We start from the raw sequence: 15,372 nt of genomic DNA, 5'->3' as shown, positions 1-15,372 counted from the left end.
GAAACGTCCTTCGTGTTGCTGCCATCAAACATGTCAGTGGGAGCGGTTGAACGGACAAGATAGTCCTAAGCTCACCACTTGCTGATAATCATCATTGCAGTGTTTTCTGTAAAACAAAACAAAGAATTCATACAAAATTATTAACAAAAGAATTCATACAAAATTATTAACAACAGATTTGTGGGTTGCATGGTGAAGTGTTAATATTGCATGTGTGTACCTGAATTGCTTTAAAACTATACCCATGCCAGAAGGCAATCATAATCCAAAGTAGCAGTTACATACATGTACATGAGATATTTGTGTAGATGCACATGTGTCAACCACCACGCAGTTACTTGGTGGAGAAAAACAACAACATAGGTTATCTACAATATCAGTTTAAATTGATAATGTATGAATTTTGCCAACAAAGTATAAAACGCAAGACAAAAATTACCCCTCCCCTCACATTTCTACTGCCTAAGTCAGTGCATGTGTTGTTCACATACATGTATTATAACGTGAATGGAGGTAAACAATAAACCTTGTCCATCATGTTCGTTCATGTTTTAATTTAGTCAAGGATAGCCTTCAACTATTTTTGGGAGCAGAAATAAACTGATCAAACGAAGACATACCAGTCTGTCTTTAGCCGTCGATCATCAGGGTTTGGCTCATCGTCTTCGGCCTGACGATCATCGTCTCCGGGCTGGTTAACTACATGTACTCATAACACGTCTTCGGCTTCTCTCTCGTCCGGTGAGCTCCCCTTATCGCTAGAGCCCTCACTTTCCTCTGAAGTGCCTCCCTGAAATGCCTTTTCCTCATCTATACTGTGGTTTTCCCAAGACCCGCTGCCATCGGACAGTTTCGCTGTTTTTTGTGTCAAAAAAATGCAGCCTATAGTGTCCGATGTTATTCCACATTCAATGTACATGTAAAATGCACGCACACGATCGACCTGACACACTGTGTACAGAGCTTCGGTACGTGGTGTGACGTCACACACTGTGTATGAATGGTTCGTGGGTCACCGGCTTTTGCCGAAACTGAGTTTTCTGGGTCGGAGTACGCCGCGCGAATTTGTGTTTTTTTTGCATGAAGGTAAAGGTTTTATTGAATACTACTAAAATATCAGTCCTTATTTTACATTTCTTGTACAAAAATAGTAATATTGGCTATATCAATAATCTGTTATAGTCCACCTTTAAGCTCCACATAGGGACTTACCATTAGTCTTTTTGAGGTATGGCGATCACCATAAGACTACAACCAAAGTCCAAAACAAAAACCAAACAGTGTAGTTATATCGCGTCCACCATTATTTCAAAATGGCTTACTGCAGAATGTGTGGTTGTCCTGAGATGTTCACCTTCGGATGTCCTACTATTGGGAGAAACAATTTCACAATTAAATGTATAGCAACATGCAAAAATAAGACTTGTCAATATTGATCCGTATCATGTCAGTTCTCATTACAACTGATATAGCTTCCCTTGTGAATAATTTTGGCGATAAAGGCTCCATGACCTTTTTTCTTTTTTTCTTTTTTTTCAAATACCACATTGTTGCATGACTATGATGCTGACCTGACGTTAACGTAAGCAAACACTTGGGTGCACATGTTTGTTTTAATAATAAAAGTAATTAATAAATAAGTAGGTCGACCAGAGGTATGTGTTTATTCATATCACTAGCCCGTTGGTCTAGGGAAAGTGACGTCATCATCAATGACAAATTGACGAGTCTCGTTATCGGAAGTCAAACGTGACCGACATCTGCAATCGATATACTCGAGTTAGGCCTGAACGAACCCACAATATTATGTTGTATAAATACAACTTCAAGTCACGAAACCCTCAATACATGATATTCACCAACCTTTTTTGCCAGCACGCAAAAGTAGTCGAGACTTTTTCAAAATGGCGGAACTGGAAATTTGGCACAAGCTGTTTACGTGTATACAAAATTGACACCAATTATTCAGTGGGGCAACTTTTCATGGCTAAATGTTTTCTGTGTGTCAAGGTTTGTGCTAAATGTTAGGGTTTTATTTTATTACCTTTTTTTTTGGGGGGGGGGTGGGTTCACGAAAGAATTACAACATTGAGTACACAGGCTTGTCGTTTTATACTCTATTTTATACAACGCGTTGGTTTGTTGGTTTGTTTATTTGTTTAGTTTGTTTGTTTGCTTGTTTTTTTAGGGGGGCGGGTTTCTCGAAAGAATTACAACTTGGAGTACACAGGCTTGTCGTTTTCAATTATATTTATACAACGCGTTTGTGTGCAGTCTATCAGCAGGGCTCCTTGTAAATTATTGCTTCAATCATAGGGGTATAAATTACACTACTCTGAAACCGTGCTGCTGCACATTGATTGATAAGTCTATCTCACAGTGGAGTATATTGAATAAAAGACGCGTATAAACTGGAATTATTATAAACTTAATCCCAATCCGGACAGCTTCAACCAAGTGTGTCAAAGTACAACCGTATTTGCGTTAATTAAATATGATCACTAAAAGAATCGTGTCTCTGTTACGTCTACATCATGACGTGGGTTGTTGTTAGTTATAACTTGACAAGCTTGCAGTGGAGTGACTCGGCTGCACGGATGGACGCGCAACACGATGATGCTCCTCTGATAAACCTTACTCCCATACAACGGACACTTCATCCTGAGTTTATGTTCATGGCCGAAAGTGTGCAGTTCGTCTTGAGCGTGATGTCACTGTCTGCAATGCAATGACCGTCTGAACTTGCTTCTAATATACGGCCGGTATGATCAGCTGTATTTGAGGCTGTCGCACGCCAACGCAATACAGGATCCGTGCTGTCGTCTATTGTGAGCATTACTGTAGTCTGAAATGTCTTCACTTTCAAACCGGAGCTGTGGGTGAAGCCAACGTGTGCGGTTGGTGTCTCTTTCACTCGCGCCAATAGGTGACAAGACGTGGGCAGTCAATGCCAGACCTTTCGAAGAATCGAATAATGATGGAGGAGCGCTCATTTTGAGCTCAGCTTAGAGCGTGGTTAGCTCGCCAGCAATTTCACCGCTAGAAAACTAAGGGCCAGTTTCGTTGATTATATACACTGACCAGAATATACTATGACCATCGTGGCTCCTCGCTGATACAGAAAATACATTTCAAGAACCATCTACATGCATAGGATCAAGCTATCTCGTTTTCTCGCGGGGCTGGCTTAGAGATTGTAAAGCTGCCCGAAGCCGAACGACAACACGGTGGGATCTGTCTGATTTAAAATGAGAGTTGACTGGGAACTTATGCCATGCTTTGTTTTGATACTCTAAACCAGATTACAGACGTGGAAGACACACTTGTGAAGAGAGTTCGACAGTGTGGGATTAAGATCAACGGTGTTTGTTTATGTTGAGACGAGTACAGCATCTACAATGGAATAAAAGGTAAGATGTTTGGTATTAGTTTAAGATTTTTTTTAACCCCCTTCTTCATCTTGTAAATGTAGATCACTTTTTGTTTAAAGTTTTTGTGATTTTGTTTGTAACTTTTTTGTGTTGTTTTATAACGAGTAAAACCGTATGTGGTTGCAAATAAAATGATTAAAACGTTACCTTTGGTTATTTTTTTGAGAGTGTCTCTGAACTCTGAACACCTATACCCTTTGTTACCAAATAGTTTTTAATAAGGGCTGTTACAACAAAGTAGGCATGCAGATTTTCATAATCTACGTTAAATGTAAATTATGAACATAAGTTTGAGTCAAATAAATTAATAGTTCTACGTTGATGCTTGAGTAAGATCTAATAAAAATACGAATACTTATATTGCGCCATATCCAAAAAATAAGTCACTCAAAAAAGCGCATAAATTACAAAGTAAACAAGTATTAATAGAGGAAGGAGAAACAGACATTTACAAATGTCAGTAAAATATAATTTTGCTTTGCGTCCACTCATTATGAGAGATAATCATCACAAATAAAACATTTATTGAAAAGATTGTTATCTTTTCTATTTGTGTTGGGAATATTCATGGTTAACTCTCATATTGTTGGTTTAAATCCCCTCCAAGGGAAGTTACTCCGAGAATAGATCGAACAGAATTTTGTTTTTTTTGTGGTCTGATCACGATTCCGATGTCATCATTTGTTTGTTCAACAGACAAAACCACATCCAATGAACTTGGATGAGCATCCAATGATTGTAGTTTTTTTCTGTAGTCTTATGATCAAGTGGTTTCTATGTCTTTTTCAAGTGGTTTCTATGTCTTTTTCATCACACAATTTGATATGCTTATATGCATTTTGTGTCGATGAGGGAGGACCCTTTGACCGAGTTGACTTGACCATTTAGATTTAGATGTTAATGGATTTGGGTACTTTATCAAAATGTCCATAGATTTACATTAAACTTTTTGTACATGAATTGCTTTATACATATTTTATTACTCGTTTTATTACTTGTATTACAACCAGATGTGGGGAGGCAGGTTTATGGACCACAGTAATTATTTTGCTTTTGTTTCTCCTAGCCCATCTGGAAGTATCTTTTGTATTGTCATGTATTGTTGAAATGGCTAAAAAATAATAATAATAATAATAATAACAGGGCTTGAAGATAATGATAGTGGAAAGCTTCCCTTCAAGTATTACTTACTGAGGTGCTGTAGTTTTTGAGAAATGAGTAAAACAATGTCATGAAAATACGTTTGTAAATGATTAAAATAGTTTTCCTCTCATGAGACGAAAATTATGTTCATGACATTGCTTTACTCATTTTCCAAAAACTACAGCACCTCAGCACGTAATACTTTCAGGGAAGCTTTCTACTATCATTATCTTCCAACTGTGTAAGTTTAGTGTAAATCTGTGGTAATGTGTTTTTTGTCCTACAAAAGTTACATAGACCCTTTAATTCAAATTTAATTCATTTAAACAATGGTTTATTAAAAGCATGTACCGCAGTTAAACAAACAACTTGATTGCACATGCAAGCATCATAAATGTTGTTTTTTTGTTTTTTGTTTTTTTAATCAAACAAAAACTAACATTGTAAAGATAAAACCAGAAATTAATATTATAATATACATTGTACACAAATACATTGGAAAAAAAACAGAAGGCACAAATATACATGAAGACACGTAATTAAAGGCCTATTAAAAGGTATTTAAAAGACACGATTTGAGGGATTGCACTTTGCTTGTAACGAGTAGTTCGTAACACACAGGCTTTGACATTAATAAAATTGTTTATGTGTCTTAAATGAATCGGACAGAATGAGCTACTAATTAGTTATTCAAATAATTCATATGTCTTGTAGGAGTTTTTATTAGACAACAGATATCATTTAATAATTATAAGCAGCTGATCAAATTCTACTTATGAATTATTGCAAGGATACTGGCATTATTTCATGTTCATTTACCACGCACAAACAATTTTGTATTATTTATGTATTGTATTATCCATGTTATTATGCTATACAGCCTGTGTAGGTTTTCTATTGCGTTTTAAATCAGTATCTTCTATCACAAATCGTTCTGAGAAAATATAAAGGATGCTATTATTTCGGCAATTATTATTATACCACGCGACTTTAACTTTTCATAACACCGATAACTGTTTGATCAGATCTTTCACAGCCGGAAGTCGGCAGTCACACGCATATATACTTGGGTCAAACAATACTGTAAGCAACCTTTTTTAAACTGCCTTGAATTTTAGTTGGAAGAACCTTTTTTTTTTAAAGGAAATTGTCTACAAAGCATTTTGGCCTTAGAATCTGGCAACTAAGTGGTGAAACTAAAATGGGTTTTTTGACTAGTCATCGGGGAAGATGCAATGTGTGTTTTATTCTTAAGGGAGAAACGGGGTGTGGAAGCGGTAATTAGCATGGCCTTGTGGTTATGTAACTTTGATCGGAACACGCGGTGCGTGGGGTTGATTTCAAATAATGACCGTTTAATCTCGCTCAAGAGTTTAAAGGAACACGTTGCCTTGGATCGGACGAGTTGGTCTATTAAAAGCGTTTGAAACCGTTTGTTATGAAATGCATATGGTTAGAAAGATGTTTTAAAAATAGAATATAATGATCCACACAAGTATCACTCGAAATTGCACGGTTTTCCTTTTACGTCGCGAACTATCACGGTCGGCCATTTATGGGAGTCAAAATTTGGGAGTCAAAATTTTGACTCCCATAAATGGCCGACTGTGTTAGTCGACAGGGTAAAAAGAAAACCGTGCAATTTCGAGGCATATTTGTGTAGATCGTTGTATTCTACTTTTACAATATCTTTCTAACCATATACACAGTTTACAACAAACGGTTACAGAACGATTTTCAAAGACCAACTCGACAGATCCAAGGCAACGTGTTCCTTTAATGATCGAGTAGTTCCATAATTTGATAAGTGCTCGCGTCTATTTTCCAGCTATCATAGTTCTTTGAGATATCTCCAATCTGAGAGCGAGGAGGAATTTTGTTCACCTTTCGCATGGCTTTTACTATTTATTAACGAAGTATTAAAGCCATTGGACACTTTCGGTAAACAGTATTGTCCAATCGGTCATCGGAGTCGGGAAGAAATAACGGGAAAACCCACCCTTGTTTCCGCACGTTTCGCCGTGTCAGGACATGTGTTTATAATAAATCCGTAATTCTCGCTATTGAGAATTTATATTGTTTTAATGTTTTCTCAAAAAGTAAAGCATTTCATGGAACAATATATAAAGAGAAGTCTTTCACCATTATCTTCTGTAAACCCTGTAAATTATTTGTAAATCTGTGAACTTTTCTTTTTTTTCTGTACCAAAAGTGTATAATGGCTTTAATTGTCACTTAAAGGCCTTGGGCAAATTATAATTTATAATTTACAGAGAAATGGTCAGAGAATGGTTTTTAACAAACTCAACCGAAGCAACGTAGCATATAGAGCAACCTAAGACATCATAACCATTGTCACAGACACAATTAACTTTCTTGCAGATAAGGTTATCACCCACAATATAAGTAGAAGTATTAATCATGCTCCATTTTTCTGTCCTTAGTTTGGCTTTCTTGTTTGTGGCTTTCATCGCCCTTTCCTAACAAATGTCTTGATAAATAAGCGCCGACTGTCATGACCTATTTAAAAATGCAAACGAGTCGAGAGCTTGCAGGGTTGACCTAGTTTCTTTAGTAAGGCACTTCTTTTTATATATATCTCTACTTGCCACGGATGATATAATGCAAGAGAGATACTAAATCTGGATAATCTATTTTGAATAGTTTCTGTGGACAGGAAATTTTATCGATTCGGTCGCAGATGGGCGAAGTTATCGCTCGCATTGGTGATGGATATGGTGTGGTCATCTTGGTTTTTTTCGTCATGAAACTATCCGACAGAAACTATCCGAGATGGAGTGATGGAGTAGTTCTTGTTTTTATCTTTCCTCCGTGGATCTGTTTCCCTTCTGAAATAGAATTGAAGAAGACAAGACTGATATATACTTTAAAAGAGACGGTGTAACACATGAATGGTTTTAAGAGCGAAGCAATTCCCACCATTGAGTTGTAAATGAAACAATCATCACATTGTGTCGACAGGTTCTCGAGAAAACGAAGAGTATTATTATTTATTATTCATGTCTTGTTTGTTATTAGTATTGTTCGTACCGGTATCAATTTGTACTGGTATCAAGTTTCAACAAGAGTATAGCTTCAAACTAAAAGTCATTTGCATGTAGTACAAGAAAATAAATACTAATGTAAACTCTTTAGACGTAAACAAAATTATGTTCATCGTTATATTATTTTTTTTTGTGGGATTATATTTAGATATTACTTTGTTAGATGGAGCGAAACTCCACAACAAGTTATTGTTGTTTTAATGATAAAATATTGCTTTATTTAAAAGTACCACAATAGACCTGAAAAGCAACGGAAAACTGACCAATACAGTTTGAACTATTTTTTGTTATTGAAAATATAATCATACATACCAATAACATTATTATTTCCATGTACTAGAACATTACCTTCTTTGAAACATATATTTTATTTATTTATTTTATTTTATTTATTTCTTGTTTATCCTGGGAAATCCATTCAGTAAGAAAAACTCACTGATCTCCCATGGATCCCTGCTAAAAACAATCTACAGAAGTGAACTTAAGATACAATAGTAAAAATTAACACAGCAAAACATTGCACATTCATTTAAAAAAGCACTAGATCCAAGCACACATACATTTTAACAAGTCTATATTCTCTATGACTCAATCTCAATGGCTGATATATATCTCAATATATTTCAATAAGTAAACTCTGTCTCCTTGGTATATATCGAACTAAAAAGGAAAACACAATGTTGAGTAACATAAATTTTCATAAAAACAATTTTTTTATACCCTTCCGATGAGTCACACATTGCTTGAGCAGTCAACACTTCCGTATACGTCATAATATTTCTCTCACCTATTTACATTCTCACATTTGCAAAGAGTTCTGACCCAATTCCAGATAATAAAATAAAAACCTGTTCCCTTTTTCCAGTCGGTTGCATCGAATATTAAATAAAGCTTCCTTTTTTTCATTTCAGGGTCAAATTGAGAAATATTGCATTATATTTTTCGGGGTATAGGAGATGTGCTGAATGAAAATTCTCTGTTTAATTATGGTATTCCTCGTTGGAACCCAATTAGCCTTTGGTATGAATCAGAGCATTATATAAAGATGACTTGATATTAAGAATATTATAGTTCATGAATGTTTCAGTTGATTGAAACATATGGGTTAAAACAATATTTTTGGAATCACAAACGTATACACCGAGTAATAAAAAGTATCACGATATTTTGACAATTTGACTTAAAGACAGTGGACACTATAACAAATTGGTAATTGTCAAAGATTAGTCTTCACATCAGTTAGTGTATCTCAACATATGCATAAAATAACAACAAACCTGGGAAAATTTGAGCTCAATTGGTCGTCGACGTTGCGAAATAATAATGAAAGAAAAACACCCTGTCACCCGTAGTTGTGTGCTTTCAGATGCTTGATTTCGAGACCTCAAATTCTAAACTTGAGGTCTCGAAATCAAATTCGTGGAAAATTACTTCTTTCTCGAAAACGACGTCACTTCAGAGGGAGCTGTATATCACAACGTTTTATACTATCAACCTCTCCCCATTACTTGTAACCAAGTAAGGTTTTATGCTAATAGTTATTTCGAGTAAATACCAATAGTGTCCACTGCCTTTAAACTGTGTGAGAGTTTCCCAATAAGAACCCTGGTTTATGGGAATTGTGTTTTTCAAGCTATTGGGAAATGTTTGCAATAATCGCAATGAAAACGAAGGCAACATTTTCAAATTAATTGGAATACACAATCTGACAACGTTTCTGACAGAAATAGTTTACCACACTCACGGCCTTGAAGTGAAATGATTGATTTATCGAAATGCCTAATAGTATCGAAAGCTGCTGTACTTTCTAACCAAATTAATTGTAAGAGTCATTTCAAAGTGTGTGCCTTAAAGGAACACGTTGCCTTGGATCGGTCGAGTTGGTCTTTGAAAAGCGTTTGTAACCGTTTTTTATATAATGCATATGGGTAGAAAGATGTTGTAAAAGTAGAATACAATGATCCACACAAACATGCCTCGAAATTGCACGGTTTTCCTTTTACCTCGTCGACAAACACGGCCGGCCGTTTATGGGAGTCAAATTTTTGACCCCCATAAATGGCCGACCGTGTTAGTTCGCACAGTAAAAGGAAAACCACGCAATTTCGAGGCGAACTTGTGTGGATCATTGTATTCTACTTTTAAAACATCTTTCCAACCATATGCATTTTATAACAAACGGTTACAAACGCTTTTTATAGACCAACTCGTCCAATCCAAGGCAACGTGTTCCTTTAAAACAAACGCCTTACCTGGTTTGTGTCTGGCTACTGAATAATAGGGAAAACAGTGCTATTATAATAGGTCTTTTTACCGTCTCATATTTATAAAGGCAGTTGTATTTATGGTGGGCAATATAGAGAAATATGAATTTATGTTCGTGCCTATTTCTTGGTAATTATTGTAAATCAATGTGTACAAATTTAAACAACTGACTGAAAACCCGAAAACCAGGCCATACATGGATCATCCCTACACATAAAAAACCCATACATCATACAAAATGTTTATACCTCTACCTGGGTAATCGCTTCAAATTGATATTCATACTGCAATTATATTTCTAAACCTACAAATTTTTTATGTGAGAACCCCCGAACATCTTTGTATACGTTGTACGTTTTGAGTGCCAGATTTTGGATTGTGAATAACTGGCCACACGCTCTCCACACGAACGTTGATGGGGAATTTCAATAACTGGTGCTACCTCGTCATCAGAGCTATCATGCATGGCAAAAAGACAAATCAGTTCTCATTTCCTTCTAGTAAAGCTTTCCAAGTAGGATTACTTAAAGGGCGTGCACAAAATTGGTAAGATTGAAAATATAATTTTTCACAGATTTGCTTAAAATCTAAGTGGTAAAAGATGGATTTGGTTGCAAACTTCATTCATTAATTCATCAAAGTTTGTTAAAAACAAATTTACAATTCACGGCGTCAGCTGAATTTCAAGTTGTTTTGTTTTGTGTTTTAAGTTAAGTGGGCAAAGAAAATTTACTGGAGCGGAATATGAACCAAAGACCCTTCAGATTAACGTGCCGGCACTCTGCCAACTGAGTTATTTCAAAACAATCCGTACACCAAAACATTACATTGTAAAAAAAAACATTGTTGTCATTGCTACCTTAGTAACAGAAAAATACTCATAACGTCGCTTGTTTTCAACGGAGTATGCGTTTCGGTGTGTATGGTTCATCATAGTTTATCTCTTTAACAAAGCTATTTAAATATGAGCATTATTTTTTGCTGAAGCAGGCTCTATGAAATTGGACCCAGATTTTAAAATAACGACCCTTATCCTGTATGAAGACTTTTTGCTTTACCGATTTCATTAATCTTTACAAAGGGGTAAGAATGTATCCATCTTCCAAGAAGCATGAAAGTGCCTAACAGGCACGTGACTGCATAAAACATGTCGAGGTTATTAACAAAACGAGTGTTCAAAAACGTGTCCCATCGTATAATGATATCTGACAGGTAATATATTAATGTTTTATTTATAGATTCGATGAGAGTACAAACATAGACATTACAATATAGAAGATTAAAATGCGTCTAAATTTACATTATTCTATTACAAATTCAAATTAAAAACTTACAACAAAGAACTGAAACAATACAAATCATTGAAAGGAATAGAGTCTTAAAAGGCAATTAATATCCACTTGTCAGAAAAGAAGAAGGTGACATAGAGGGTGATTAAAGGGAAGGACATGAGGCGAAGATGGGCAGTAGAAACCCATGAAGTATAGTTAATAGACAAGCAGTCTTGTTATGAAAGTATTAAGTCTTAGTATGTCTTGTGGATTCGGGAAAATATTCGGGGGATGTTGTCTTTTATGTAGCCATTTTGGAATCTGACACACGTTCAAAGTTTATGAACGATATTTGGCTGTTAAGAGCCATTGCAGATTTTGTTTTCTTTGCAAAATAGGTAGACTAACAAGCAATGCTAAAAATTTTCAAAATGGCTGCTATTGTTATAGTCTACAAAAACAAGTTTTCAAAGGAGAGACCTTCAAACTACCGACATGCAAATGTATTTCTAATCAAACCATAGTATGACCATAAAGGAAGAAATGACAACCAATCCTTGCTTTAAGGACAAAAAACCCATACTTCACAGCCTCTCCGAATAGCCATTCGTTCTACCTTTTCAGGTATCTTGCCTGTGTTCTACGCTTGTGTCCGATGACCCCCCCCCCTCTCTCATGAAAATTGTTGTTGTTTGTAACAACTTTACCTTTTAAAAGCAAACCCTGGAATCTGTCTTGTGTGGGTTTATCGCTTTTTGGTGATGTGACATTTACAGGCAGTGATACTTTTGAGTTGTCAAGTTATTATGCTTAAAAAAACAAACCTGTGAACGTTTAAGCTCATTTTGTCATCGAAGTTGCAAGGAAATAATGAAATTCGTGTGCTTTCAGATGCTTAAAAGCCTCAGGCATGAAATGTTTTAATTTTTTGAGTGAGAAATTACCTCTCGCTCTCAAAAACTACATTTACCTCAGATGGAACCGTTTTTTCACAATGTTGTTATACTATCAACAGCTCTCCTTTGCTCGTTACCAAATGAAGTTGTTATGCCAACATTTCTTTTAAGTAACTACCAATAAAGACAAGTGCCTTTAAGCTATACCATATATCCATGCTTATATCATCAAAGTCTCTTCTCCAACATACCTGCTACACTAGTATTGTTTCTTGAAATCTAGAGTGGTCAGATGATGTACTCTTCCATAAAACAAAAACCTGGTTCTGAAACGTTCCTAAAAGGCCGCCTCTCACTTGTGTATCCCTACATATGCATACAATTGTTATGCTAACAATTGTGATTATTTTACCAATAGTGTCCACACAGTTCCTTTAAGAAGGCTATAGCAATGTGGATTGATATACGGTTTCATTCAGCAGAATCTTCCACACAATTAAACGTGGATTTCGCCCTTGATCTCCCCCGCTTTCCACCCGTCCATCTTCGTTTCTTCACTTGGGCAACGACACAGTCGTTAGGCAATAGTGTGACGTCAATCGTCACCCTTGGCAACCCCTCATTGTTGAATCGAAGACAAAAGATTTAGGGGTAGAAAGGGAGACAAGTGTATGCAGGGGGGGGGGGGGTACGAGATCAGCAAGGATATCTGCAATTTCGACTAAGTAATCGCCCGAAAGGTTTTCATTCAATGTATTTTTGATTCTTTTCACAATATAGTTTGGTTTTTAATCCCGTTAGTGTCTTGAAATACAATTACGGAGGTAATTTCTTTTTTATTTTACTACTTATTTTTCAACCGCAATTTTATGAAAATAAAAACGTTTCAGTGCATTGAGAATTTTGATTTGAGGTCAGAGGGAGATTTCAGTTTTGCATAGCACAAAGATTAAAGATAAAACTTTCATTTAGGAGAATGATGAATATAGTCAAATAATCTGTATTTTTTTTTTTTTTTTAAGCTTTAAAGGCAGTGGACACTATTGGTAATTACTCAAAATAATTATTAGCATAAAACCTTACTTTGTAACAAGTAATGGGGAGAGGATGACGGTATAAAACATTGTTAGAAACGGCTCCCTCGAGTTTGATTTCACGACCTCAGATTTAGAACTTGAGGTCTCGAAATCAACCATCTAAACGCACACAACTTCGTGTGACAAGGGTGTTTTTTCTTTCATTATTATCTTGCAAGTTCGATGACCGATTGAGCTCAAATTTTCACAGGTTTGTTATTTTATGCATATGTTGAGATACACCAACTGTGAAGACAAGTCTTTGACAATTACCAATAGTGTCCACTGCCTTTAAGTTGTATAGACACGGAAACATGAAACTAATAACGATAGGCCCAGATGTGTTTGTATTGTTTCCCCTTTTTTTGGGGGGGGGGGGCGACGGGGGGGGGGGCCTTCTTCTCATTTTCAGTGTTATCAGTTTTGTTTAACCATGCGCAATACAAAGTAAAAAATAAGCAATATTTGTATCCTTCTTTGGCCAAAGAATAACTATTTTCAACTGACACTTATCCACATCTTGCCGTTGTTGTTTGCAAAACATCGCAGTGAAACACGCAATGTGGCATTTCGAAACAAACAGTGAAGATGCGTGGGGGAAAAACAAACACTAAAATTGTTAAGTCCATTATGGAAACTCCAAGGATGTTAGCGTGAGCCGTTTGCCGGTATCAAAATATTCGGCAAGGGTTTGCGAATATTTATCTTCACAATAAATGGATATCTTGTGTTATGAGAAGTGAAGTGCATTTGTGTGCAGGAGAAAGTGTACACCTTAGATGATAACAGAAACCGAAAACAAAATTGTTTTTCGAGCTTTATATTTTATAATCAATAATCTTTTTTACCCATACACCGATGTGTGTTAGCACTGTATATACTCAGTACTTACCCTAGTTCTGTGAAAAAATAACAGGCATATTACTTGGGTGCGAATGAATCGACGACCTTTGCAACTTAAGAGCAGTGTCATACCAACTAGACCACCGAGATTGCCGAAAATGAATATTCTTTGTCCACGATGCAAATTCAACATCGCTAAGAATAAATAATCTGAAAAACGTTACCGACAGTTGTCAGATTCCAATTTTGTATACACTTAGAGGGTATATGTACTTTTTCCTAACAAAAAACAAAATGTCCACAGATTTACATTAAACTTAAACAGTTTGAAGATTATAATAGAAGAAAGCTTCCCTTGAAATTTTACTTACTAAGGTGCTGTAGTTTTTGAGAAATGAGTAAAAGTATAATTTTCGTCTCAGTTTTAGCATGTAAAAAAGTATTAACCAGTTATGCTATGGTTCTGGTATAATATCATAACTGGTTAAGGGGATTTTACATGCTAAAATAGTTTTGGTCTCATGAGACCAAAACTATTTTGTGACTTGTTTTACTCATTGCTCAAAAACTACACAACCTCAGTTAGTAATATTTGAAGGGAAGCTTTCCACTATCATTATCTTCAAACCCTGTAAGTTTAATGTAAATCTGTGGGCATTTTGAAAAAGTACCCGAATCAACAATTAACCGAATTGGGCTACTTCGAAGTGAAATGTTTCTCTACTTTTTACTTGCGAAAGCTTCTATTAAAGGATTTGGGTACTTTTTGTAACACAAAACACAATTTTCACAGATTTACGTTAAAGTTTCACCGTTTGAAGATGATGATAGTAGTAAGCGTACCTTACAATAATAGTTGCTGAGGTGCTGTAGTTTTTGAGAAATGAGTAAAATACGTTTGTACATGCTAAAACAATTTTAGTGACATTGTTTTACTAATTTCTCAAAAACTACAGCACCTCAGCAACTAATATTTTCAGGGAAGCTTTCTACCATCATTATCTTCAAACGGTGTAAGTTTCATGTAAATCTGTACACATTGTGTTTTTTGTCCTACAAAAATTCTTTTGACCCTTTAACCAAAAGTTGCCATTGCCGCTAATTTTGAGAGTGGACACCAAACGTACACATTCCCTTTAAGTTTGTTTTGTATTTGACAACCGAAGAAAATAAACTTCCTGAGTGGTTTATCCACCCACTACTTGTTTTGGTCTGAAACCATAAAACGTATGTTTTGTAACCACTTAATGGCCACGTTCATCCACACGTGTCATTTCTAATAAATATACATCTCCCCTACAAAGAATGTTTTCCCCGGGATTAATAAACTTCTTGTATAATTGAAATTGTTCACCTTGGCATTTTACGGTTGTGCTCACACC

General features: G+C 35.8%; 1 protein-coding gene across 1 annotated transcript in view; it reads left to right on the top strand.

The window, feature by feature from the left end:
- The window catches only part of LOC139945773 (uncharacterized), a 122,217-nt gene that overhangs the window by 69,181 nt on the left and 37,664 nt on the right, over nucleotides 1-15,372 (top strand). Inside the window, exon 3 of the mRNA XM_071943188.1 lies at nucleotides 3,302-3,410. The gene's annotated coding sequence lies outside the window, so the exon portion shown is untranslated. The remainder of the gene's footprint in view (nucleotides 1-3,301; nucleotides 3,411-15,372) is intronic.

The sequence above is a fragment of the Asterias amurensis genome, chromosome 13 (genome assembly GCF_032118995.1).
Source record: "Asterias amurensis chromosome 13, ASM3211899v1".
Classification (NCBI taxonomy): domain Eukaryota; kingdom Metazoa; phylum Echinodermata; class Asteroidea; order Forcipulatida; family Asteriidae; genus Asterias; species Asterias amurensis.
This window is presented reverse-complemented; position numbering and strand designations above follow the sequence as displayed.